Here is a 27,806-nt window from a genome sequence, read left to right as displayed (position 1 = left end):
TGATCACTAAAGGTCACGAGGTGGCTCCGTCTGTCAGTGGGAGGAAATGAACTCTGGTATCTTCAGCAAACTAATTTCAGGCTTGTACTGATTCCCCTTTCAGTTTAATTTAATCATCTTTGGTGTCTGATTCTACAAACACGGCTTTGTACTGCTAAACCTTTGCTGCATATTAGCTGAGAGGCAGCTGGAATTTGAATTTGATTTGAGTATAGTGGGAAACCTTATATTTAGCACTTGGCAAATCTCTCGAATGCAAGAGCACATCAGTTTATAAATGCAGGTTGCTTTGATCAGTGCAATTTTGGAGGCTTAAGTATGAGAGAGAGAATATAGGCTGGGTACTGATACTCGTAAAGGAGGAATAGACAAGTATTCCACCGGGTGATTGGAATGACATTACAATATCAGCCTACCTGGAATTTGGTGCAAAGGATTGTTTGTAATAGAAAAACGCCTTGGGTTACAAAGTCCTTGCAATGCAGTCCTTTGTAGCCTGCAATGTCAGGGTCAGGTACAGAAACACTCAGGTGAGGGGGCTGAGGACAGCCAAGAATGGCCAGAGCTGGACCGACCCAGGGATGTGGTGCAGACCAGGAAATGAAGAGAAGCTGAAATAGCAGTGAGATAAATGCCTGCTTCCATCCCTCTTCTCTCTTGGACAAAACCCCTGCTGGCTTCTTTGCCATGCAGGATGCCAAACTAAGAGTCACTCTTGGCATTAAAGCACGTGTGGGATGCAGGGTTTTGCCATATGTTCCAACAAAAGCAAGTACTTTAGTTTGCAGTTTGGGGCTGGAGCTGGAGGCATTCCCAGTGATTGCCTCTTCCGAGAGCTCGTGTCCTTTGGAACCTGTCCCGTCTCAAAAGGAGCCACCTCTGAGCAATTCCCAGCAGCTGCCACAGGCACATGGACCCAGCTGAACATTCTGGGGTGCCCCCTGCACATCCTGGGGCTGCTCTTAGAGGGAGGAGTGCTTGGCACCTGCAGGGGGGCAGCAGGGGCTTTAGCAGCTGGGAGGCTCATCTGTGGGCTTATTGCTTCCCCAGAAAGACTTTGATTTTTAGAGGGAGGGTTCCCTTTGCATAGGAAAAGTGATTGCTTCCAGACCTTAGCAGTATGTGGTATTAAGGAGCTCAGGCTCTGCTCCCAGCAGTAACAGTGACTTTGCTCTTCAGAACAGGGCAGAACAGGGAATGGATCTTCAATGAAAATATTATCAATGGTGTTGTGGGCATGATAATGGAGCCTTCACCACCTCCCAGAAAGCAGTGAGATGAAGAGGTGACCTTTCCTATGGCTTCTGCCAGCTACTGGCTTCCAAGAAATACCCCATCGCTTTGATTTATTGACATGCAGTTAGTTTTCACAATCAGGCAGCACTGTGAGTTCAGATGTTCTGGAGCAGAAATGGAGATGGATTATCCCCACCTCCCGTGTGCTGTGAGGAAAGGAAAGGCTGATATTTTCAAAGCACTGCTGCGAGATGGTGCACTGGCACCTCAGCCCTGGGGGTTGCTCGTTCCCTGCTTTGGGCTCTGGCTGCCCTCCCTAGATGGGGCTCCTTGGGGAGCTTCCCCAGGAGATCTGCAGGGTTTGGTCTGTGCGAGTCCCAGCACGGCCCAGGGACCCAGCCTGGAGATGGAGCACCCAGGCCTTTCACAGGGCCGCGAGCTCACGTCCCACTGACAGAGCTCCTTCCAGCCTGGCATTCCGTCTGCTCCACAGCCCAGCACATCACCGTGGCCCAGTGAGCGCTGGGGATGCTGCAGCCATTGTTCTTATCATGCCGCAAGTTGGAGTTTTTGTGTTTTTCAGATTTTGGGCTGTTTTGGTGTGTAGTTCTGAGCTTCATATTAAGGGATGTAAGCTCTCTTCACAGAGCAGGGAGACAAAACGATTCCTTCTCTAGCTGGGGGCCAAGGAAAAATGAGGCAAATCTCAGGCCCAAGAGCACAAACACTGTGGGCTGGAGGGAGAAAAACAAGCAGGGTGGGACTTGATAACCTAAAGCTGTATTAAATAGTGTAGTTTCCTGTGGCCCTAACAGCAGGCACAGGAATGTTCCCAAAATATTCAGGAAGTTCTTTTCTCTCAGAATTGCAGGTCTGACTAAGATTATCAAAGATACAAAGCCGCTAAAGGGCACAGTAAGTGCTGGGGCATTTTGATTTCCACCGAACTTTTGGCTTGTTACCTATTGCAGAACTTCCCAGAAAGTATGAAATGTAACCTTGAGGTCAAACAAGAACTTTTTGGAGCAATGCTATTTTTACTTCTCTCTGTTTCATGTAGGCAAACACGTGCAGCACAGACCATCAGTCCTGATGAAGTGCCATTGTTTAATACTGGAAAAATGCACATTTGATCTAGTCTGCATTTCCTAAAACCTGTGTTATTGATTTGACAATATATTTTTCCTCAGACAAAAAAATTCTGCAGTTATTTATTCATTCTTGCCCCTTGGAGAGCTCGCTACCATCTGTTTTTCTTGGCTTTGCATTACCTTATTTTTTTCCACTTGTTCTTTTCCCACTGTGCACTACTGAAGGACTATACTATACATTATCTCATAGCCAAATTATGCAGGGTATTGTAAACATGTTGTAAACTTTGCCAGCTGCAAAGTCAAGGGCTCTGAGAGATCTTGCTCAGTACTGGAAATGATCTTTGAGGAAAGAAGGCAGCTTTTGGAAGCACATTTGCAGGGCAGTGTGACAGAAAGGTGTAATAGTGCTTTTGCAAAATGCTGGGGGGAGGAAAAGGAGCAAACCCCTTTGTTCATGGATCCCAAACCTTAGTGCAGAGGCTGAGAAGTCCCTGAAACAGGGACTGTGTCCCTGAACCTGAGACACAGCAGGACTCTGGCAGCTGGGACAGCCATCTGAGCCTGATACAGTCCCACTGCAGTCCTTTCAGGCAGGACAGGACAGGACAGGACAGGACAGGACAGAACAGGGCCATCTCAGCCATGTGAGCCTGATACAGTCCTACACTGCTGTCCTCTCAGGCAGGACAGGACAGAACAGGGCCATCTCAGCCATGTGAGCCTGACACAGTCCCACACTGCAGTCCTCTCAGGCAGGACAGGACCATGCTCAGGGCACATCGCAGCACTGAAGCTCCTGCATGGTCCCAGAGCTATCTCTGGAGTTGGAGCAGCCACGTCCTGGGAAGATGCAAACCACAGAGCATCTTGTGCTCTGCCTTGCATGGTTGGGCCCATTGCTGCCCTCAGAAGTAAGAGTTGAAGGGCAGGAATCACAGGTGTGTGAGGATAAGTCTGTGTAAATATCCCTAGTTATAGACCTTTGTGTATCTTTTGATCATTCAGCAATGAGAATGTTGGCAGTAACAATACCAGGCATAGCAGAAATCATGGCTCAAGAATATACAATCACTTTAAAACTCCCTTTATGAAATGTACCTGTTCTCTCAGTCTGTCCTCTGGTGACTGATGTCAGTTACAGTGAAGGTCATGCCTTCAGGCTTTCATGCCGTGGTACACTTCCCAAAAGGGCAGAGATCTCTGTGGGAGACACCGCTGGGGCCCAGGAGCGGGCAGTGCAGCAGGGAGGAGCAAGCAGCGCAGAAATGGAGGGGACTGTCACCCCTGCTGACAGAGAGACAGGCCATGGGGCTGCACCAATGCACCCCAGACTACTTGGAGAGGAGTCAAAAGCAATGTGGATAATAGGACCATGGGGAAGAGCCTGTTTCAGTGCATGTTGGACATGTAAAGTTCCTGTACAGGCTGGTGATGCTCACACAGCCCTCAGTGAAATGCAGGTGTCTCCATTCTCTATACATTCCTAGTGAATGCTGTTGGGCTTGGATTTACACTGACAGGGAAAGCAAAGGCACCTTATGTTTAGAGGAGACCTGAAGTGCAGTTATGAGAGTCACTGTTCTGCTCCCAGAGGAGTGGCCCTCAGAGAGCATTGTGGACAGAGGCCAGGGGCTGCACAGGAGCACAGGAGCTGGCTTGGCAAAGGCCCACCCTGCCCTGCATCCTTCACCCTCCTCCCGCTGCAGCAGCCCAGGACCTTGAAAGGCTGCTGCCACCAACACCAATAGCTGGACAGGGCGTTCGTCTGCATTGCTTGGGGAATTCAAACCTGTCTGTTTAATTATTCCAGCAATACTTCATCTTCCTCTCCAATGGTTAGCAAAAAGGATCACCAGTTCAGCTGTACTTACATAACGTGGCTGTGAATATCCTATGACTTATTGCCCTATCCCTGATCTTTTCACAGGGTTAGGAGCTTAGGGGTGAAGAATTGCTTGGCTGGTTAAGATGCATTTCTTTTTGCAAAGGATGGATGATGCTCTTCCAGCCCTGGAAGTATTCTTGTGAAAGTTATTTTTTCTCTACAATCTTTTATTACTATGATGGGCCTATGTTCATAGGCTTGCACTCTCATTAAGAGGCATAGATTTAAATAAGGGGCTTTAATCAACAATTTTCATCATGATTTAAATCAGCTAGCAGGAAACACAAAATTGATTATTTAAATTAATCTTGCTCTTCATTTGTAGTTTTAAATTATTTTCCTAAGGAACAACTGATACTTCCTCACCGGAGCCTGGTACTCTTTTTTCACTTGTGATCAGGATATGCTATTACCATATTTATTTAAGAATCTGCATATTAAGTCTAAAGTTACTTAACAATTTTCATTTATGTGACAAACCGATGACTGATGCCTCCACTCCGTGGCTTATTTTAATGTTCATGTTAAGGTGCACTGCAGAAAAAAGTAACATTCATTAGTTACTAATCACATACTAATCCTAAATATGATGGAGGGATGGGCAAGGGGAAGGACACAGGTATCAAAACTGATTCTGCATTTGAAATGGACATCTTGAACACAGGAAATATTATCTCTGACAGCAGGCTGGGGTGTTTCTAATCACCAAATTCTTATAAAGACTCATATGGGAGAAGGTGCAATCTCCTGTTCCCTTTTTGTTTTCAACCCCCAATGATTTTCTCAAATTGGAGTGAACTGAAAGGAAGAATGTCTTTTTGTGCATCCTGAAAAGAAATGGGTCTGTAGGAAATGGGCTTAGAGTCTCAAAAATCCCCTGCTCCACTTGGTTCAGCAAACACTTCAGACACTGCAGTGGCTTGACTTAATCTAAAACTTGTAGAGGTTAACTGCTATTTCTTTTAGTATTACAATGAAATTTAGGCCATAATGTTTAGTGCCACTGGTTCAGGTTTTAAATTAAAATTATCAAATTTTAAATGTATAACAATAAATACAAAAAAAAATAATCCTGCTCTCTGATTTTTCTGGGAAAGGGACATGTTGTATTTTTATCTGCCTTTAATTTGCATCAACTCTAGCTCAGGGCAGTTGCAATGACTCGAGGAGCCATATTTCTGATTCATACCATTGTGTGTAAGGTAAAAGCTTTGGGTATATCTGTTTTTTAGACTGAAGGTGTTAGATAGATAGTCACATTCATCCTTAGGGTAATTCAGCTGACTTCAGTGGAGGAACTAATGCCCAAGTTAGAGACGTGGTTTCTTGTTGGCTTCAGCCATGGAGACAGAGAGTCCAGGGCTCTCTGGGAATACAAGGATGGATTTTCCTGTGCTGGTGGATGATCAGCCTCCCTTCCGTGTGAGTCTCTGCAGGTTCCTGCTACTGAGGCTCTGTGCCAGACGTTCTCCCTGCACCCCTGGGCTGTGGAGGGGTTTCTGCTCCCTCCTTCCCTCCCTGTCACTCCTGGAGTGGTGCAGTGCCTCCCTCCTGGTGCTGCAGCTTGGCAGCCATCAGCCCATTCTGCCAATTCCTGACACAGTTTCCTCCAAGTCACGCTTGAGACTAAAGACAAAACAGCCAAGGCTTGGTTTCTGTTTGTTGCCCTGCCAGAAGCTGTGTGCAGCATGCCAAGATGTGACATGCAGCACCTTGCATTGCAGACACACACCACTCATGCTGACTCAGAGCAGGGAAACCCTCACCGCCTTGTCCCACCTTATTGCTGCTCTCATGCACCAGGAAAAGGCTTCAGCTTTGGGCTGAGGTTTAAAACCAAGGTGTGGGGAGTTTTCCCTTAAAGTTTTAGCCTGGCTTGGGGTTTTCTGGGGAGAGGTTGGGTGTTCAGAGTTTTTACCAGAGCCTGAATGTTCTTTGGTAGCTGCTGATTCCAAATGATGCTTCTGGCTGCAAAACCCACTGCAAAGAAATGGAAACCAGGAGCAACAGAGTCACTTCAACAATGGCACCCACTCAGGGTGACCCCAGCCAGCCTGTCTCTGAATTCCACATCTAGGAGGTGAAAATTATGGCCCAGGGTTTTGAATAACTTTATGCTGTATTTTGGGCTGTTTGTGCTGGTGTGTGGCCCAGGTCCCTCCCAGAAAGCAGAGTGGCCCCGCAGTGCCATGGGCAGGGGCAGAGGCTGGAGCAGGAGCTCGGCCATCCCAGCAAACAGTGACACCGCGTGCTGGGGAGAGCCAAGGGAGCTCCTTTTGTCTCAGCATTATGCAGAGCAGTGATGGAGCAGAACATGAAAACAGCAGAAGCAAGCACTGCTGTGATGGGTAATGGATGAGCACATTTCTGATGGATTTGTTGTTGTTGTTGTTATAGGGTCTTTCATATGTGCAAAACCCTGTTTGGGCCTTGGATGCCTTAGTGCTGTGAGAGCCTCAGCCTCGGCACATCCCTCTGCCTGGCCCAGCACATCCACCCCACACAGCTCCAATGCACCTTTGTCTTCAAGCTGTTCCTGTCGAGTCCTCTCTGCTCCTGCCACACAGAGCGCATGTTAATGCAAACAGGCATCAAAGAAACCAGAAATGATGTGCAATTCAACATCATTAACTATGAAATCACTCCTCTCCCATGCAGGGCTGTATCAATCAGGTCAGCTTTGGGTCTCTTCTTCCCAGGAAGCCTGTGCTGCAGGTGCCTCTGAAAAGCACTTTGCTGTTTGTGCTTAGTGTTTCCTGACAGGGAGGCTTGTGGTCATCCATGAGCACACACCATCATCTTCCTACTGATTTAGCATGTGGAAGGATGGGTACAAACCTTTATTAAAGGCAATCTTAATCTTTCTCATGGAACATTTCATAAAAATGTAGGCTTAGAGCAGCTTTCAGAGGCAGCCACAAATTGCCAGCAGTAATACACCAAAATTAGATGGGCTAGATGGGGTTTGTCTGTTGTCATCTTCTGATTGCTTCCTTCCATGACTTGCCTTAACCGGATTTGTCCCTTAGCACCTGCCCATTGTCTGGGGAGAGCTTACAGGTAACAAAACACACTGGCACGGTTGTTTTTATATTTAAAAAAATGTAATAACTGAGGTCCAAGTTCAAAAAGCAGTGGGTGGGTGAATGGCTGCAGAGTTGGGGTGCAGACGAATGGATGTGGGTAGGAGTGTGGATTGGTACATGGGCAGGTGCATGCATTGGTGGACGGGGCACTTGATTTGGCTGTGGATGAGTGCACAGGTGGGTGGCTGCATGCATGGATGCATTGGTTGGTGCATGACCGGGCGGGTGCAGGAATGGGTGTGTGGGTGCCCAGGTGCGTGAGTTGCTGCAGGAATACGTGGGTGATACATGGGTACATGCACGCACGGGCGGGCGCACAAGCTGGTGCCCACATGGCGGGGGCAGGCACGGCTGTTTGGGGGCAGGCGCCTCGGCTGGTGCAGGAGCGGGCGCTTGGGCGGGCAGGTGCACGGGGCGGTGCAGGGATGGGTGGGCGATGTACGAGCGCACGGTGCGTGCAGCGCTCGGTGCGCGCAGGGGTGCCGGGGCCGGTGCGGACGCGGTGTGCGCCCGTTGGGGCGGCCGGCGGACAGCCGGCCAGAGCCCCGTGCCGTGCCGTGCCGTGCCGCGCCGTGCCGGGCCGCGCCGCACAGGTGCGCAGCTGCCGCCGGCCGTAGCAGCGCGGCCCCGGCGCTCCGGGCGGGGCGGGGCTGCGGGCCCGCTGCGGGGGCGGCGCTGCGCCCGCCCGGCTCGGCTGGGCTCGGCTCGGCTCGGCTGGGCTGGCACGGGGGCGGTGGCGGCACCTGCGGCCGCGCCGTGCGGAGCCAGCGGAGCCGGGCCCGGATGTAGCCGGAACATGGCGCTGGGGGCGGCGTGACGGCGGCGGCCGAGGTAGGCAGGCGGGCAGGCGGGGAGAGAGGGCGGCGGGGCCGGGGCGCGGGCGGCGGCTGTCCCTGCCCGGGGGCCGCGGGAGCCGGGGGCCGCCCGGAGCCTGGATCCCGGCGCTGTGCGCTCCTGGCAGCGCCGCTGCCCGCAGACAAAGGCACGGCCCGGGCATCCCGGCCGCACCTGTGCGGAGCGGCACGGCCGCGGGCGTGCCAGGGCATCCCGGCTCCTCTCCGTGGATCGCCGTAGCTGCTGTTGCTTTTGATAGCTCGCCGGGGTTTCCTACAACAATGGCTTTTCTCTTCTTTTTTCTTTTTAAGCCATTTTGCTTTTTGACATTCCCCCCCCCAGAAGTTGCTCCCAACTTTCCGCGAATATGATGTGCTTTTGGGTTTCCCCCAGGGACAGGTGCCCAGAGAGCCGTGCAGACGCTCCTCGAGATGCTCCTACATGCGCCCCTATACCTCTACTCCCTCTTTTTTCTTTTTTTTTCTTTCATGTAAAGGGTTAGAAATGCCTGCAATCTACTCCGCTCTTCTTTCAGTGTGCGTGAGCCTCGGATCATCGCAGCTGAAGAAAATGAGCTGCATATGACTGCTGTGCTCGAATAACACTCCAGCCTCAGGCCAGGAGAGGTGGTTTTTTCATGGTATCGATCAGACCTTGAGAATTTTTTACCAACCCGCCAGCAGCACGCAGGCTGCCTTTCTTCCTCTTTGTTACATACCAGCCCTCTGCTAACAGAAAGAAACAATGGGATTTTTTCCCCCCCCAATTTATTCAGTGTTATATCTAATGGGCTGTCATTGCCAGTAAGGATACAATTCCCAAGAACTTGAGAGGGGCCAGCAGTGACACTCCTCTGCTAGTAGCCTTTCGCGTTCATTTTAGAATTTTTTATGTGCTTTAGCATTTCTGAAATGAAGGAAACGAGTTGGTATCTGTGTTGAGAACGATCTCTGGTCCCTGCTGCCCAGACAGCACCAAAGGAATCATTGCTGCGAGTGTGTTGCCTTTATTGTGCGGTGAAACTTGCGCTGCGCTGCTGGGGGTGCAGCAGGGAGCAGCCGTGCTGCCCTGCCCTGCCCGCTGCCGCGGCCGGCACTGGGGCTGTCTGCACGGAGCATCCCTGCTGCTGCTGCTGGGGACAGAGCTCTTGGCTCGCCGGCTGGCGGGGTGGCTCTGGCTGTGCAGAGCCACACGCAGGGTGTTGCAGAGGTACCGGTGGGTGTAGTGCCGCTCCTGGGGCTCCCTGGCCCTCTGCCCCCCCAGGAGCTGGGCGGGAAACTGGGGAATCTCCTCTGGTTCACGTTGAGCTTCACAAAATGGCCCTTTGCCTTGCTCTTTTTCCTGCCCGTGCGTTGCTGTTTCTGCTGTGTGTGGATTGCCCGTGGTGAGCAGCTGCTCTGCTGGGTTTCAGGTGGCAGTGAGGGACCTGGCTGCGTGGGGCAGGGCGCTGGTTTCAGAGCTGCCTGTGCCAGCTAAAGCTTTGGGAGTTACTCCTTGTGGTTCGCCTTACTGCCTATTGCTGTGGCTTAGTCACTTTTCTTTGGCTGTAGGTCATTTTAGGTTGATGAAAGGTCCTTGCTCAATGTGGAATTGTGTATTTATGCTAACAAATGTATTAATTGGAGATAAATTGAGTAAAAGCATTGTTCTAATCAAGGGAAAGACTCACATGTCTCGTGTTGAGAGTGCTGAAGTTAAACTTTTTCCTTTCTCCTGCTTCAAACATGGTTTGTATCCCAGTGAGACCATGATTTCTAGCTGAGATGAGTTTTCACCGATGATCTGAGTCCAGCCTGCCATAGTCCCACATCCCTGTTGAGCAGGAGCTCGGGGTGCTGTTGCTCACCTCTGTTTCACCCTCACTCTGAGGAAGCGAGAGCTCACGGGTCATGGTGTGTGTGTGTGTGTCCTCAGCTGGAGGGACTGCTGGGCCAGGCTTCGCTGGGCAGCCCAGGAGCCGTTCCACCCTGGCAGGCAGTGCCACTGAGGAGCCCTGGCAGGCCTGTTGTGGAGAGCCCTGGTAGGAGTCATCAGCAAATCCCCTGTGGAGCCAGACCTAGTCAGTCCCATCGCTCCTTTGATTCCCTTATTTCTTTGGCACCTCTCTTTGCCTCCCAGTGGCTTTTCTGTTTGTTTGGGGTTTTTTTCCTGGACATCTTCATCCATCATGAATAGTCACAGTAAGTCAGTGTTTGATTTTCAGTGAGTTCTCAGTATCCCAATGGCTGATTCTAAAATGGAAGCGTGTAACAAGCCAAGTTCCTGCAAAACATTTTACTTCCCCATTATTATTTGCCAGTGTAACAGATTTTGGCAACTCTTACTCTGGAAACTAATATTTGGGAAGTACAATGCAATGTAAGAGATTTGCTCCCCAGTGTCAGCTCCTGCTGTCAGTCAGCTGAGAAAAAACATCTCGTGGTAGTTAATCACAACTCTTAGTTTGGCTTTGCCTTGTCAGTGTCACTCCTGACCCCAGATTTGCTACTGACATAGGGGAGACAAACTGTTCTCGTTGGCATCAGCTGGGGCGTGCAGCTGGGGTTTAAAGCTGGCTTCTAGGAGAGCTCCAGCTCGTGCGGCGGGAGCCCAAGAGGTGATGCTGGCACAGATCTGTCAGGGGCACAGGTGGCAGCTGCTTCAGGGATGGATGGAAAAAAGAGCTGCAAAGACAGAGCAGAAGAGCACCTGCATCTCTGCTTCTCCTTTCTGATCACCCTCACATCTTACACCTAAATCCTCTTCCTGCTTTGAAGCTGCTCCAGTTAGGAATCTGAAGTGTTTGGCATCTACTTGTTCAAAAACATAAACTGGCTCTGGTTTTACCGGTTTACTCTGCAAAAGCTCCAAACATGAGTGTGGCATGTGCCGAAACTGCCACAGGTGTGTGTGGGTACAACAGCTGAGAAGGTTCAGAACCATAAATCCCAAACAAAACCTTTCTTTTAAATACCTGCTTGGGATATCCTGCTCCTGGCATTAGCATTGCTGACTCATGGTGCTGTTTGACTGTCCTGGAGGCGTTTTTGGGACTCTGTCTGCTTTGCTCCTTGCAGAAGTCAGAGCAGTTTGTTTGTTGCATCTGCTGCAGGGTTTGGCCAGGTTTCCCCACATTTGGTGAAAGCTGAGCAAAACCTCTGTTGTCAGGATGGAATGGTGTGTGATTGCAGCCAGGTGAAACCAGACAAGTGATGATGGATATTTCAGGTGGTTGATAGCCTCACACCTGTAGGGCCTACACTTTCTACCATCCTTCAGTTATACTCTTTATTTTTACCATTAATTTTAATCTCTTGAACGTACTTGTCTTGCTACTCTCAGTAGCAATTTGAAGCCAGAAATGTGTTTTAAACAACTGTTGGTAAAAAAAATGGGTGGCATGACCAACAGAGCCTTGGTTTTGATGGCACCTTCCCTTGTAGCTTATCCAGTGTCTGATACAGGTTTATGTGTTGCTCAGTAGGAGCTTCATAGTGTACCTTCCTTCTTTCTAGATACAAAGCTTGATATGTTTATGACAATTTCCCCCAACTACATTCAGCTGTGATGGGTGGTGAGGTGTGCCAGAGCACTCCGTGATGCACAGCTGCATTCACTTTATTATCAGGGAACAGGCTGAAAGGGGGAATGATCCAAAACCATTAACAGCTGTGAACAAAACCCCAGTTAGTTCTGCCCGTTCAAAAGGCAGCTCCCTTCAGAGCAAATTTCAGAGCACTTTAGCGGTGTTTAATGTTCAGGTAACTCTAATTAAGCCTTTATTGCATTAGGCCACAGAGATTCACTGGGGACTTGGCTGTTAGTGCCAAGCTAACGGGGTGCTTCAGCCTGCATGTCACCGAGCCCAGGAGGACTCAATGTTGCATTTGGGGGTCTGTCCCTGTGACAAAGAAAACAAAATATTTCCTCTGCAATTACATGTTAAATTTTGCTTGTTTTGTTTTTTTTCCTGGAGAGAAAACAGCTCGGGTCAGGACTGCGGCCAAGGCTTCTGGTCTAAGACCAGCCACAGTATTTGGTTCTCTCGTGTTTCAGCTGTGCCTGTTGAAATCCCTGGCATGAAATTCCAGCTTTAAACCAAGTTTTGTGCCTTAGAGTGTTCAAAGATATCCCTTTCTGAGCGCTGCCTGTGAGCGTGGCGATGTGAGAAGTGTGTGCTCCCATTGCGTCACGCAGAGCCAGCCACAACACACCAAGTCAGCTAGTTTGCATCTTTTCCAACTTTTTCTTTTCTGTGCCGTGTGAGAATGCTGCCACTTTTGGAAGGTGCATCTGGTGGAAGTGCAAAGCTAATAACTGTTTCAGATACAGAGCTTGAATATCTTTTGAAATCAAACCAGCAAAGCAGAAATACATGAATCAAGTTTAGCTCCTCAGGGCTGCCGTTTGCCATTTGCAAGCTTCCTTATCTCCTAAGCAAAGCTTTTATTTAAACATGAGCTGTAGATGCCAGTTAATATTCACAGGTCATGAGCCACCAAAGCTGGCTCCTGGAGGGGCTGTGAGGGCTGGGGGCAGCCCTGCTTTCCCCTGTGAGGTCAGGGCACGGGTGCACCCGCCCTGTCTGTGCATCTGGCGTGAGCATGGCCGGGCCGGGCGCCGTGGCTCGCTCCGAGGCACACAGTGATGCAGAGTGGAAGTGAAGCCCTGTCTCCCATCATTTTCCTTCTGGGCTCTCCTGCCTTGGCTCTGCTGCTGGAGGCTGCTGCCGGCAAAGGGCTCTGCCTGCAGCGGGGCACGCTGCCCCGGGGTCACAGGGCTGGGGCTCTGATTCTGCTGAACAAAGATGCTCTGCCAAAAATAGGTTAAGCCAAAGAACTTAGATGCCAAAAATAGCACGAGATATTTTTTCCGTTTTCTGACTGTCCTTTTTTTGACTGTTTTAGATTTATTGTTCCCTGCTGAAGACCGCTAAAGAAATAAAAGAGGTAGCGCAGCTGTAGGCAAGGGAATAGTGGAAATAGACATACACGGTCGCCTCTGATGGGGGAAAACTACATGTGTCAGCTATCCCTGTAGAAATACACAAAACTGGCAATGTAAACAAACGTGTGCTATGTCACTAAACCGCTCTCTTAGCAGAAATGTTGTTTTTTTAGAGGTTAAGGTACCCCACAAAGGGAAGGGTGGAGAGAATCCTAGTGACAAAGGGGAGGACAAAAGAAATGCCAGCAAACAGAAACTGGAATGAATAAATGCCACAGGAATGATCCTGGTGATAGCCCTATAAACCTTTTATTCCGACACGCTCTGCTGCGTGTGAATAATTCACTCGTCCCAAACTGGTGGCAGTAAAATGCACCCAGCACTTTTCATAGAGGCTGGGAAGGTTAGAGCTGTTAAAATGTAAGGCTTCTTTCTGGGGGTTGTCCATAGGAAGTTTTGTATGATGAAGTCAAACTCCAGCTGCCCCGCTGCCCAGGCTGGAGGCATGCTCAGAGGCTGAGCTGAAGGCTTGCACGGCAGCTATTTAAGGGGCTGAGCCTGGAGCTGGGAGCCAGGAGGCACCGTGGCTCTAATCCTGCCTCTGCTGCTCACTGAGCCACCTCCAAGAAGTTATTTAACCTCTGCGTGCCTCTGCTTGCCTCGGGGGAACAGCAGGGATTATGATAATTGCTTCTGAAAAGCACCTTAGGTGTTTAGTTTTATTTCTTTTTCCAAAGGTGCAGAACTCTCCAGTTCTGAGCTGGAGAAGCTTGATCCATCCCAGGAGGCTTTTCACAGGATTGTGAAAACAATTCTTAATGCCATATTGTTTGTTTGGGCCATGTAAATAAAGAAACTTAATAGATTTTTGATGCATTTTTTGTACACCACCCACAGAAGGGCTCTTAAGATACAACCAAAGGACATAGAAATGAGGTATAGTTCAAAAGGATTGTTACAGGACACTTCGTGAAATGCAGGTAAACTGGCAGAATGTTTAAATTGTTTCCTTTTCCAACCAAATCCTGCCAAGGCCACAGAAAGCTGGGTTTGCATGTATTAAACTTCTCTCACTTGGGTGTAAAGAGCCCAAAGGCAACAGATTTGTATCATTGCTCACTTGGATTTGGAGGGTATTTGGTTTTGTGTTTTACAGCAAAGGGTGATTTTCTAGGCTGAACAAGTAGGAAGGTTTCCCTGAGAGTGAGATGAGAACAAAGTAAATGTGCCCTGAGCTGTGCCTCTATCCCAGATTTTGAAGTGTGCTGGAAAGAATAATGGTACGTGAATTTGTCCCTGTTGCACGCGCTGAACTCCTCCTTCCCAAATAGCAGAACTTGTTCCTATTGAAGCTTTGTGTCACAGGGAAATGATAACCAAAGGGCAGAGAATTGCACGGCTGAGCTGCAGCTGAGAGCAGCGTGCTGCAGGAGCAGTGTGTGAGCATGGGGCTGTTAGTGGGGTGGCACTGTCCCTGTCCCGGGTGTGCACAGGAGCAGTGTGTGAGCATGGGGCTGTTAGTGGGGTGGCACTGTCCCTGTCACAGGGTGTGCACAGGAGCAGTGTGTGAGCATGGGGCTGTTAGTGGGGTGGCACTGTCCCTATCACGGTGTGCACAATGCTTGGGCAGCTGCATTGCCAGCGTTTATGGTGCTGTGTTATCAAAGTGCTCCTGTGCCCAGGCAGGGGCTGTAATCAGAGCCACTGGCTGCTAAGGAGCCCAGGAGATAAAAAGGTGCTCCTGTTTTTGTGCAGGAGATTGAAATGAAAGAGCCCAAAGCGGGCTCTGTGCTGCATCTTCCCAGCACCAGGGATGTGGGCCCTGTCAGCGTGTTTGGGGAAAGGCCTGACTGCCAAAACAGCTCAGTGCTGCTCCAGAAGTTGCAGGTGGTGATTGCCTTTTAAGTTCTGCTCTCTGTTGTGACGTTTTTAGGGCAGTAAATGAAGGATGGGAAGTAGAAACACAAACAAATGAGAACAATGCAGTGTGGGGATGTCTGTTCTCATCGTGTGGCTGGATGGAGACAGGGCTGTCCTGCCGGAGTCAGGGAGGGCTGGCAGCGAAGGAGAGGGGTAATTGCCAGTAGGTCCCCTGCCAAAACCAACTATTGATGACAGGGCTCAGTGTAAAGCAGATGGTGTAATCCATACCCTAAAGACTGCCTGGGGAAACACGTGCAAAACCATATGCCTGAGTGCCACGGAGGATTTACTCCGAGGGGTGAGGCAGGAGGAGCCTTCCCTTGGATGGAGATTGGGTCTGGAGAGCAGGGAAAGTGCTTTAGTGAGGCAGGGCTTCTATGAGGGACTCAGGCATGTCTCTCATTTTCTGCTATTAGAGATGCAGCACAGAAACTACTGAAATGCAGCATCCATCCCACATCAGTGCTTTCTGTACCCAGTCTCTTTGAGGACCAGCTCTTGGCCCTCCCACATTCACAGGGAGACCACGGAGGGCTTTTTCAAGTACTTAAGAAGTACAAGGCATGAGGTAAATAATTTAAACACTGGTTCAGAGCATTGCTAGCTGAAAAGTGACTCACAGTCTCTTCACAGGCTAACAATAAATGGATGGTTTTTCTTCTGTTTGGGGACAGGGGTATGGAATGTGTTGCCCATCAGCAGGGCTGCTTCCTTCCAAGAGTAATGTTTGCGTAATGAATCATGGAATGACCTGGATTGGAAGGACTTTAAAGATCATCTTGTTCCAGCTCCCCTGCTGTGGGCAGGAGCACCTTCCACTGTCCCAGCTTGCTCAGAGCCCTATCCGGCCTGGCCTTGAGCACCTCCAGGGATGGGGCATCCATAACTTCTCCTCAACACCCTCACAGGGAAGGATTTCTTCCTAAGCAGTTAATATAGACCTACTCAGTTTGAAGCCATTCCCCTCGTCCTCTCACTCCATGCCCTTGTAAACAGTCTCTTTTCATCTTTTTTATAGGCCCCCATCAGGTACTGGAAGGTCCAGTTAGGTCACCCTGGTGCCTTCTCTTCTCGTGAACTCAAGTCCAGGGCTTTTTTCCTCCCAGGAATACAGTCTGAATTTGTACCTCATCAGTGCAGTGGATCCCTGGCATTGTGTGTGTAATGGGAAAAACCTGGTACCTCTGTGGCTCACATTTATTATAAACTTCTGTTTGTAGAAGCATTTTGACTTCTTCCTCAGCATCTGGTAGGACTTGGTCTACGGTATGTTGTTACTGCATTTAATTTTTACACAACAACCTGATGCTGCTTCTGAAGAGAGATCTTCAGCTGAGGATTAAAGGGGGTTTGTGTGGTTTTGTTCCATAGCTTTTGCCATTTTTGTTCCTCTCCTGTTTACTTTGCTCTCGTATTGATCTGAGAGCATCTTGCTATTTTCCTGCAATTTCCAATTCTGTGTGAGGAAGAAAAATAGTCAACTGTCCTGATTTAGCTAGAAATTAAACTGCAACTATTTTTCCATGGAAAATTTCCTTAATAGGAAAATTGGTGATAATTGCTAACTAATGCTTTTTAAAGACTTTTTTTTAATGGCTGAGAGACTGTCAGGCTGTCAATCAAGACAGCTGTTGGATAATACTCCATTTTCCTGACAAGTTCCCTTTATTATATGAGGCATGTGTTTCGCTCTGTAAATCTGAGCTGCTCAGAATTTGCCCTTTAATATTTACTTTTCCTGTCCTTTCTCAGTATTGCTCAAGTAGTCCTCGGGTACCTATACAGCTTGGTCAAATGGATGTAATAATCTTTGAAGAAAGTAACTTGGAGGTGTGATTAGCTGTGTAGTATCATGGTATTCCTGAACCTTTTAACAGTCTCACCCTGTCATTCCATGAGGCACCCGCCTGTCCTTGCTGAAACCAGCTCTGAAAGGCAGTGCCTGCCTGTGTGATGAGACACTAAAGCCAGGCAAGTGTGAGACTCTGAGTTCCATGAATATTTGTGGCCCTTATAGGCCATTGCTCAAAACTTTTGCCTATAACACAGACACAGAGCATTTCATTTTCTCCTTATTTCTTTTGAAGTAGATTTGGAGAGAAAATGGGATGTTTTCTTGTGTCTCTCAGGTTCCAAAGGCCTGGGGTTTTCAGAGAAACTGTTAAAACAGGAGAGTTATAATCAATGCAGATGCTTGACCTGCTGAGAGTAGCATCTCTCCAAAGTATTGGCTGCTCTTTCATGGTTCTGCATTTAAAGCACTATGAAGCAAAATTAATCTCAACTCCAGTCACCACTGGCATTGCCTGTAAAGCACCTCAGATGTACAAAACTGGTTCAAAGCAGAGCAGTCAGCATTCCCAGACCATTGCCCCACCTCCAGCAGTATTTGCATGTTGGATACCATTGCCTTTCATGCACCAGGAGGTTCTGGAGGTAGCATCTGCAGCAGGCTTTGCTGCTCAGGCTGGGCCAGGCATGGCAAACTGCTCCAGCAGTGTTCCCGTGCTGCTGAGGGGAAATACAAGTGAAGGGACCAAGTACAGTATTGATTCTGGCGTAGATAACAGTAAAAATGGCCATGATGTCAGAGCAAAGCATTGCAGTCATTAGGGGAAATAATGAGAAAAATAAAATTATAGAAATAACCATCTCCCTTGGCCTGCAGATAAATCACAGCTTAGCCCTTGATCTCTCATCGCTCACTAGCCCGGAACATAAATCCAAGGGTTTATCATTAAGCCTAATGGGTTGTAAAATCTGGGCTATTTTGGAGGTAGTTGCAGAGATTTTCAGCCCAGGCAGAGAGCGGGCTCTAAGCCACCGGGCCTTGTGTAACTGGGTAAATAGCAAGCTTCAAGTAATGCTATAAAGCTATCAAATGTAATAACTAATGCAGCAGGGCAGCGTGGGGAGGGGAGCCTCGCTGGGGACAGGATGGCCATCCTGACAGAGCAGCCCTGGGGCAGGAACAGCTTTGGTAACCAGCTGAGGTCCTGTTGCTGTACTGGACACCAGGTCCGTGCATCTGCTTTAGTTCACATGCAGCACTTTTGTTTTCTGCTCATAGTTCTGCCCTCACCATGGGCCCAGGGGAGCCAGCAGCACAAACCGGAGACACAGGAGGCACCAACACCTCTCTTACTTTGTCATCACCAGTTAAATATTTATGACAGCGCTTCACAGCGTGCTGGTAAATGCATGCTAACATATTATGTAAGAGCAATAGCATTCTGGAAGGAGGAGACTTCACTAGTGTCCTTTGCTAGTAAATCTGTGCTGCCAGCTCACTGTGGTGAGGCCATGTAAAGGCCATGCCTTTTTCCCTAGTTATTTTAAGTGAAATGGGTGTTCTACTGCCCATGTGGAAATGGGCATTCAGCTTTTACTGGCATTTGTAATCACATATGTTTTAAAGTTGCTCTCCATCTCTTATTCAGGGGAGACTTTGGATCAGGTCAGGCTCCTGTAGAAGTTGATAGCTCTGAAAGTACAAGTGAGCAGCAGGTTTTGGTGTGTGATGGGGAGCACATCCCTCGGTGAGGGAGCTGGGGAGAGGGGATCTGGGCTGGCAGTCTTTCGGGTTAATTAAGAGTTCCAAGCAGCTTGTACTTTCCCTGAAGGGTTGCAGAGTATTGATTGCCATCAGTGCTGTACTGCTGCAGAGAAGGGGGTTCTTGGGCAATCATTTGCAAAGTCAGTTGTGCCCAGACTGACCTGAGTCAGATTGAAGTTTGGGATAGGTGGCATAGCTTCTGGGAGAATTTGCTGCGGAGTGCTGACTGTGAAAACAGAAAGCTGATGTAGATTTGACTGTGGGACAAGTGAGAGCGTAAGCCATCAAAGGAGAGCCTGTCTAGCTTAGCATAAATAGTCCAATTGATTTAAACAGAGGTGTGTACATTTGTGCCTTAATGAATGCAGGAGAGGTTCCCCCCACGCCTTTCCCTCCCAAAGGCAGCATCAGGAACCTGTGCTTAGATATGTTTCAGACTGCAGAAAACAAACTTAGGAGTTAGAGATGATTTGTACTTGGCACGAGCGCTGTTCTCTGTCGTGATGGCTTTCCTAGCAGCAGTGCATGTGTTTGGGAAGACATTTTGGGGATCTGTGCCAGTGAGAGCCAGCCTTGGAAGCAAACAGCGTGGGGATGGCTGAGGCAACAAGCCGCTAGCACGGAGGATGAGCCAGCATGTAGCAGCTCTGGGCAGGGTGGGCTGCAGGCACTGAGGGCCCTGCAGGCCTGGGCACATTCTCTGCACAGTCATGGAGAGATTAAATGTTCAGCAGGTACTGGATTATTTATCTGCTGCACACACGGGAGTGTTTACAAAAAACAAGTGCTCGATGATCGAGACTGTTATCTTAGCTTTCACCAAAGATGCTGAACGGATGCCAAGTGGGAAACTGAAACCTGCCAAAATCACAAAGTAGCACTAGAAGTTGCTGTCTTTTAATTTTGAGCCTTTGCATACACAGGCAGCCCTAATTATGTGTGCTGTTTGATACACATGGTTGAGCAGCAGTTGTTTGTGCATTGATTGTGTCTCAGTAGCTGCTGGTGCAGACTGGGAGTGCCTCAGCTGAGCCAGGCAGGAGTCCCCAGAAGCATGGACTGTTCTTACAGGAGGGGCTCCTCAATCTGTCAGCTCCCACTGTTAAGTCTTTGCCCAGTTTTGTGTTTCTGAAAGCCCTGTTGGAAGATGTGGTGAAGTTTTAGTTCTTTTGGTGCAGTTTGAGAAGCAGAAGCTGTGATAGAGCTTGGTACTTTGCTGGGAACACCCAGTGCATTATCTTGTAATTCTGTATTGACCCCAGTTCTCCAAACAATTTCCTTGAATTTCAGACCTCAGGAGACTGCTGGATTATGCCATGGGGGCCTGAAAATTCCCTTGTACATTTGAGAAGGGTGATGGGATGGGCACATCTTGGATGGTGTTGAGTTTGATCCATGGGATGGGCATTGATTCTGTGTCTGGCTGGGTATCAGTTCACTTCTGTAACGTACCTGGCAGTTCCAGAATTTCCTGAGTGTTGCTCTCTCCCTCTTACATTTCTCTCTTCTAATGTTTTTGAGTTTTGCAGCTTTATATAGGCTCCTTTTCCTCCCCCTCTCACCACTTGGTGCTTCTTCTCCTCCGCCCCAGTTACTAAAATCTCTCCCTGGTGCCTCACCATCGTCAGCAGAGCTCTTCATCTGCAGGCTGTGAGCAGAGCACGCTGGGGGAAGGAGAAATGATCTGGACCCCCCTTAAGTTTTGAAGTGGTTGGAAGGTGTTTGCTGATCAAAGGTGGCGTACAGGAGCCTCTTGTCTTTGCCTCCTCCACCCTTTGTGTGGCAGCTCTCTCCTGTTCTGGCTGGCAGGGCTGGCCCCTCGGGCTCTGCAGGGCCCTGCTAGAGCGAGAGGGGCTCTGCATTTCCAGATAAAAGCCCTTCTGAGTAGCCTGGTGTGTAACTCCCAGCTGCAGAGTTCCTGCAGTCAGGGTGGTAGGTGCTTTCCAGAAGATGGGAACCCCTTTGGCAGGGAGAGTGAGGAATTTTGGAAAGAGGGGTGAAACAGAGGGAGGACAAGTGCCCGATGACAATGCTCAACTGAATCAGCTGGTGAGAAAAAGCCATTTTGGTTGCTGCAGTCATCAAACCATGACTGTGAGAGTGTTGTGAGCAGCATTTACATGGAGAGAGCTTGTGTAGGTGGGTGAGGATCAGATGTGTCCCTGCCCTTGGAGGTTTGCAGCTGGACAAGGCCCTGAGCAGCCTGCCCTGTCCTGCTGCAGCCCCTGAGCACAGAGGCCCCCCAGCCAGGGGGAGCCTGACCCTGCTCTGTGTTTGAGAGAGGAGCAAAACGAACAGAAATGGTTGGGTCATCGCCAAGGGAAAGTATTAGGAGTGACATGGCGAATTTGTTTTAATTTAATCTGGACTTAATCACTGGTTTAGACTGTACTGGAGGCTTTCAGCTCTGGTAAGGGGTTGGTTGGATAAATGTATTTATTATCCTGCTATTCATTTTCCAGGGATGAACATACCAGGTACTTAAAAGCATGTAGCAAGGAAGAAACAAGAAAAAGCAGACAAATTAAGTGACTCCTGCCAGATTAATTATTCTGTTACATCTCAACTCATATTTTTAAACCTACAACTTTGAAAGGGAATGTTCAAAATTATCTTTGCAATGACCATCTTTCCATCTAATTTAAAGTCATTCAGCTTTACAAGAAGTAATTATGCTCCACACTAACAAATGAAAAGACATGGCAACATCAGAAAAACTGATTATTCAAGCGGTCTTTCTTACATAAAATAGCCAGCTAATCTCCCAGCTTCAGTCCTTGAGTGCTATTGCAAATACCCTCCTGAAAGAGAGCCTCATTCTTGGCACATTGGCAGTCTTCCTCTGTCCCTGATGGCTCCCTGTGTAGTCAGTCATGGTTTGGGGGTTAAGAAATCCTTCTCTTTTATTTCTGTATCTCTTCTTGCACCCTGTGCAATTTTTTTCCTTGTGACCAGTGAAAGCGAAGCTCAGGGAATGAAGTTTGTGTCCTGCTTAGAAAAATAAGGAAATCTCCAGACTTGCTGCTCTTGTGCTGCTCTGGCCATCACCCTTGAGACCTTCTGAGGCTGTGGAGGAATGTAAATGTTTTGTAAGTCATTAACTAGTGCACTTGAGGTGGTTATTATTAGCCTAACTCTACTTCTTATAGAAAAATAAAAGGAGAAGAAAAAGCCCTGCTTGCAGAAGAACTCCTAATAATAAGTTGCTGTTAAACACCTCAAGTCCTGATACCTGTGCCTTTCTCTTCTCAGAGTTCTCAGTCCACCTCACTGTCCACTCAAAGCCCTCTTTAGCCTTACTGACCCTTCTAGAAATTCAAAAATGCCTCTTCTGCAAGAAAGCATTTCTAATTCCTGATTGCTCTTAATGTTAAAAACATCTACAGAAAAAAAGTCAGTGAGTCATCAGTGTCCTGTGCTGCCTTCAGGAGGAGCATGATGCTGATGGGTGGCTTTTATTTTTCCTGCTGGTAGAAGCAGGAGGTGGAGGTTGGTGGTTTCTTCCATTCTGCTCCAGGATCCACCTGGGATAATAAATCTATTTATGCTTTCCAGCTTGCTTTTAGGTATTTTTTCTTGAAGTGAGTATCTGCATATTTGCGGCTGTCTTTGCGGCAAGTGGAGCGTCTTCAATACTTGCTCCTAATTCTGTTGGCCCTGAACTGGTTTCGCCAATGTCTGCAGTTCTGGGCTGTTGGTGAGATACTTTTGGGGGTGTGCAGGACCATCCTGTGCCCCTGTGCTGTATTCCCCCACCTGCACCCCTGTGTGCCATCTGTGCCCTGCTTGGGTGCGCCCTGCTCCGTCATGCTGCCCGATGGCACTGGGATCATCCATGTTTCATTCTCCTGGGAGCACCTGCCTGCTGTTACTGTCTGTGCAAGCATTACAGCCATGCACAGGCATCAGCCCCCTGGTCAATAGAGAAATTGCTGCTACAGCTCAACAAGCTGCAGCAAAGCCCCAGGGAGCCACAGCCGGAGCCTGGCCCTCGGCAGAGCTTCAGTGCATCTGAATCATCTGGCAATTGGCTGGTTTTGTTCCTTTCTATCTCATAACATTCCTTAATTTTATACTTTCATCTCAATTATTGCAGAACACAAGGTTGATGTTTACAGGGAACGATTCATGAGGCTTTCAAGACTTCTTTCCTGATCCCAAGTTACTGGAAGGATTGTTGTGTTTGCAAAGCCAACGCTGCTGTCCCTGCCTTGGGAGAGGCTTTGTGTTTCATGGACATTTTCAAGGCAGTTTTGTGTGAGCAGAGTCGCTTGCAGAGCCATCAGGATGAGTGCCCCGTGGCTGGGAGTGGCTGGGTTTTGGATCACGGCTGAGCTGGCACTGGCACTGGCGTGCCTGCCCTGCTGCCTGCAGTGGGGGTGACACTGCAGCTCACTGGGGCCATGCTGCTGCCATGAGCTCACTTCCCTCTCCAGCTCTCTTGTCTTTGGCAGCCAGCTCTGTCCTGCTCCCTGTTCTGGATGATCCAGGGTTGTTAATCCTTTCCCTAAAAAGTTGTGTGCTAGCTCTTCATCTGTAGCCAGTTATAGCAACAAGCTGCTTTTCAACATTCCTGATCATCACTGGGGTTTTGGGTGGTCTACTATTTATCCAAAAGTATATATCTGTTCAACCTTTATCTGCTATGCTATTTTCATATAAATGAAATATTTATAAATAATAACAAATAACATTTCTTTATTAAACACATTTTCCTGTGATCTTCAGTGGAATTTGCCAAGGACTGTCTCTTTTTATAAATCTTGCTAAATTCTTGTTCTTTGAAATTGCAGAATTTTGCGGCTTCCACCCTCAGAAGTAACACTGCCCTGAGATCTGCTATCTGATTTTCCTTCTTTCCTGCTCCTAGCACTTCCCTGTATTAATTTGCATTTTCCAAGACAGACGCTTGGCCCCGGTTTCCTTAGGGAATGCTGCCCTTCCTTGGCAAGGCTTGATCTGCTCCAGGAGGCTGCTTCAGTCCCGTTTGCTGTGAGTCCCTTTTCCCTTCACTCATCTGTGTCTGAGCATTTCAGAGGATGTTACTGTGGTGGGGGAGTGAGAAACAGAGAGAACAGCCCAAATCTCACATCAGCCCTAAATTGTGCTTGCAGGCTCCTCTCCCTCCTTACTCTGCTGCTGCCTGGGTGAACTGCAGCTACCGAGTCACTCCGTGGCATTTCCCAAATATGACGGATCCCCGGGGATGCACGAGACTGTCCCACATTAACATTGTGGTTTTCTGAGGCTCATCTATTCAAATATGTTTAAGCAAATGGAGTATTCATGATTCTAGATAAAATTAAGAGGGAGGAGGGAGTGGTTTCGCATTTTGAAAGCAAACATTTAAAACAGATGCAGCCTGCTGGGAAGGATCACATTGAATTGCATGACTTTTTGAAAGAAAAGAACATCCATTTGACTCAAGTCCTCAGTATGAAAGATTAGGAGTTAAGAGACATTTTTCGCCCACTTTGAAAGTAAATGTATTTTAAATTTAATTCTTTGGCGCAGCTGTTGCTTTCTCTCTCTGGAAAGTCTTCCTTTTGCTTTGAGCAATGTAAAGATGTGGGCTGGGTGCTAATCCAGTTTAAGATTCCAAACTTCCTTTCCACTCTTTGGAGATTTTCCCATCACCACCTTCTAGATAAATGTAGAACTGTCTTTTATTTTAACACGGGACTGGTTTAGGGAGATTTGTTGGAGATTCATCAACTCAGCACAAGGATAAGTATGAGTGTGAAGGTTTCATGCTATTTTGGAATAGATAAATCAATGTAAGACGGTATGAAATCAGCTGGTTTCTCTTTTCCCTCCAGTATAACTATGTAGTGCTGCCCACATTTAGGAAAATGACCCAGAAGAAGGCAGGAGCTGTGTGAGGGTGCTGTGGGGGCAGGCAGGAGCTGAGGCAGGCCTCTGCTCGTGGTGCTGCTCCTTGCTGCTGGCTGGGGTTCCTGCTGCAGTCCCACTCACCGGGGCTGCAGCACCGCCTGCCTGCACAGGGAGTGCCTCACTCTGAAGGGGCTGGGGAGTCAGGGCTGCCAGGGCTCTGGGCAGCCTGCTGTTTCCTGAGCTCTCTCACCCTAATGGACCGCAGGAGGAGTTGCTGAGGGCACACCACACCAAGGGCCCGCTCTGGGAGACCTAGCCTGAAGCAGCAGCAGGATTTTGCTGTCTCACTGCCCTTGCCCTGATCCAGGCTGCCCCAGGGACTTCCCTCTGCTGTCTCCAGGTAGAGCCTCCTCCTTTCCTGTTCCTCTTCTCCTGAAGAAAGGGAGTGTATTTTGTGGATTGAGCGTGCTGATCTAGAGCTCATTAATGCTGTTGTACCATTCTGAATACATCAGCTGTGCCCATAATACTCAGTCTGAAGCCATTATTCTCTAGAAGTGATCTTCCTATCTTCCTTTATTATTGTTAATATTATTATTAATTTTATACAGCCAGCACTGAGCACTTTTCCAATAGTAACTTGTATTTAGTGACTTATTAAGGTTTATCCAAGTCACAGATTCCCAGCGGATGTTCTGAGCTTGTTTCTTATTTAAAAACATCATCTAAATTCAAATCAGGAATTAACACAGTTCTGCAAATGACATTCACCCCTCTGCAGAAGGGCCAGCGTTAATCCTGTGTGCTGCAGCAGTGGTATTTCAAGCCTTGTTTGAGGGCTTTAGTGGCTTAAATCAGCCTTAGGCAAAGCACAGGCTCTGCAATAGTTAGACAGGACTAACTTTGGGCAGCCAGTTTAAATGTGTCAGAGGGGCTAGATCAGGACATGGGTTCCCTTCATGGCCAGGGAGGAGACACAATGCTCCACTAAACCTTCCTGCATCACTTGGTGCTGGAGTTAGTGCCTGCAGACACAACCTTCACTCAGCCCTGTTCCCAAAGCATTTGTCCTGCTGCTGGAATCCTGGTCTTTGCTGGGAGAGGGGCAAGGTCCCTGTTACAGGGCTCCAAGGGAACAACGGGGTGCTGGCAGAACCAGCAGGATCCTTCTTTAGGAGCACTTCCAGCTTCTGCTCAAATTTAGGTCAGGTTGGTCTGGTTCCTGTAGGGCTCTCAGGAAATCCCCACTGCAATACATGAATATATTTGCCTCCTCACTGTTGTCATCAGCAGTCCATGCTGTTTGAGTTCCCACCAAACCCGCTGTGCTGGGCCCGTGGGTGGGTTGGAGAGCTTCCATCCATCCCTCCTGTGCCTCTGTAGGGTACAGTCTGCCCTGGGCATGGGAATTGTGAAGTGGGGCTCTGAGTGCAGGAGGAATGTGATACACTCACTTCTCCAACGTCCTGCTGCTCAGAACAGCACAAACCCGAAGCAGATGTGTCATTAAATCATTTTGAATCATTGCAAACGGTGCAGGAGCTCAGTACAAGCATCCATAGCTTTAAGCCACCTCCGCAGAGCTTTGCATCCCTCATGAAATTTGGATGAACTACACTGGGTAAACTGTTCTGCTGTTACCTGATAGCCACCTACCTTCTAGAGCTGAGGCTTGCTGGGGGAAGATGGAAATAGATTTCAGTGCATCGTGAGAGCTCAGAGTGACTGATGGGATTTCTTGGTGCCATAAAGCTGCTGCCAGTGTAGGAGAAAGAACACCTCCCTTTAATTCAGAGACCAGGCAAAGGAAGCTGTCTTGGGCCTGAGATGGAAGTATATGATTATTTAATAATCATAAATGATTATTTATATATGGCAATAATGAGCAAGTGTTTTGCAAAATGAGCTCCTAAAGGGAGTCTCTAAACACAGGTGCTGGGGCTGAGCACAAAGTGTGGCCCTGCTGTTCCCAAGAAGGGCTCATAGGATCCCTGTTCCTTCACAGGTGGGGCAACCCTGCTGCCCAAATTACCAAGCAAAAGCTGTTCCAAGGCCGGGGGGAGGACAGAGCTCCGAGGGTTTCTTAACTCAAAACTGTCATTCCTGGTGCTCCACTGAGCCTCTCCAGCAAGGATACGTTCCCCTTTAATTGCTGGACTTGTGACAACAGCTTGACAGAAGAGCAGCCAAGCAATCTTGTTTTCCTTTGTTAGCTATTTTTATTTTACCTGGATCATTACTTATCAAAGAGCGCCGCTATCACTTGAAATAAACATGTTTAAACATTAATAAGTAGCTTAAGAGATGCTCTTTTTGATGCTGTCTGGGAAAACATCATCTGATTTCTGGAGAAGAAAAAATTCAGCGCAAATATTTTTTCCCTCGTGTGTTTTAATATCCCTCAGCAATTACTTTGCAAGTGGGAAAGCAAAGAAGGGAAATTGCTGCCATCAACTTGCTGCTCTTGACATTGCCTTGGCAAAAGCCTGACTGGGCCAACAGGGAGAGTGAGGAGAGGTTTGTGAGGGCACCTGGGTCTGCACACTCTTCTTTATTGTCTCTCATAACTTCAGCTGCACTGAAAGCCTCATGTAAAATCAGAACGTCATGGTGGCACTCATATCTCCAAATGGCTTGGAAAACTGGCTTGGAAAACTGGCTTTCAAAGGCAAGAATTCCTCCATTTCCCTGTGGCTGAGCAAGTGCCAGTACGTGGGTGCTGCTCCATGTCCACATGCTGGGTTGGTGGCTCCACAGCCAGCCAGGCCAGAAGGGACTGTGGAGTCCTGCTGGTGCTGCCCTGGGGTTCCTGAGCTGCTCCAGCACAGGGCACCCTGTCCTGCTGCTCCTCACTCACCCTGGGGTTCCTGAGCTGCTCCAGCACAGGGCACCCTGTCCTGCTGCTCCTCACTCACCCTGGGGTTCCTGAGCTGCTCCAGCACAGGGCACCCTGTCCTGCTGCTCCTCACCCTGGGGTTCCTGAGCTGTTCCCAGCACAGGGCACCCTGTCCTGCTGCTCCTCACCCTGGGGTTCCTGAGCTGCTCCAGCACAGGGCACCCTGTCCTGCTGCTCCTCACTCACCTGGGGTTCAGGCGCTCCGCACAGGGCACCTGTCCGTGCTCCTCACTGGGGTTCATGCTGCTCCAGCACAGGGCACCTGTCCTGTGCTCTCACCCTGGGGTTCCTGAGCTGCTCCAGCACAGGGCACCCTGTCCTGCTGCTCCTCACCCTGGGGTTCCTGAGCTGTTCCCAGCACAGGGCAGGCTGTGTCTGACTGCCCTTCCCTCTGCAGGAGGAGACCCAGCCTTCTTCCCATGACATCTCCCAGAATTCAGGCGTTTTCTGCTCTATTTCAGAGCTTGTTGCAGAGTTTAATGATTCATGCTGTAAAAATACTTTCCTTGTTGGCTTTTCCCTGTCTTCAGCTTCC

At 48.7% G+C, this 27,806-nt stretch overlaps 1 protein-coding gene across 4 annotated transcripts in view; it reads left to right on the top strand.

The window, feature by feature from the left end:
* The window catches only part of PAK5 (p21 (RAC1) activated kinase 5), a 209,407-nt gene that overhangs the window by 122,717 nt on the left and 58,884 nt on the right, over positions 1-27,806 (top strand). Inside the window, exon 1 of one of the 4 annotated variants that reach the window (XM_064709829.1) lies at positions 7,940-8,132. The exons of the other annotated variants lie outside the window; for them this stretch is intronic. The gene's annotated coding sequence lies outside the window, so the exon portion shown is untranslated. Of the gene's footprint in view, positions 1-7,939; positions 8,133-27,806 lie in introns of those variants that run through there. 4 annotated transcript variants of the gene reach the window in all.

Source organism: Zonotrichia leucophrys, chromosome 3 (assembly GCF_028769735.1).
Source record: "Zonotrichia leucophrys gambelii isolate GWCS_2022_RI chromosome 3, RI_Zleu_2.0, whole genome shotgun sequence".
Taxonomy (NCBI): domain Eukaryota; kingdom Metazoa; phylum Chordata; class Aves; order Passeriformes; family Passerellidae; genus Zonotrichia; species Zonotrichia leucophrys.
Note: the sequence above shows the minus strand (reverse complement) of the source record. Positions and strands in the feature narration are given on the sequence as shown.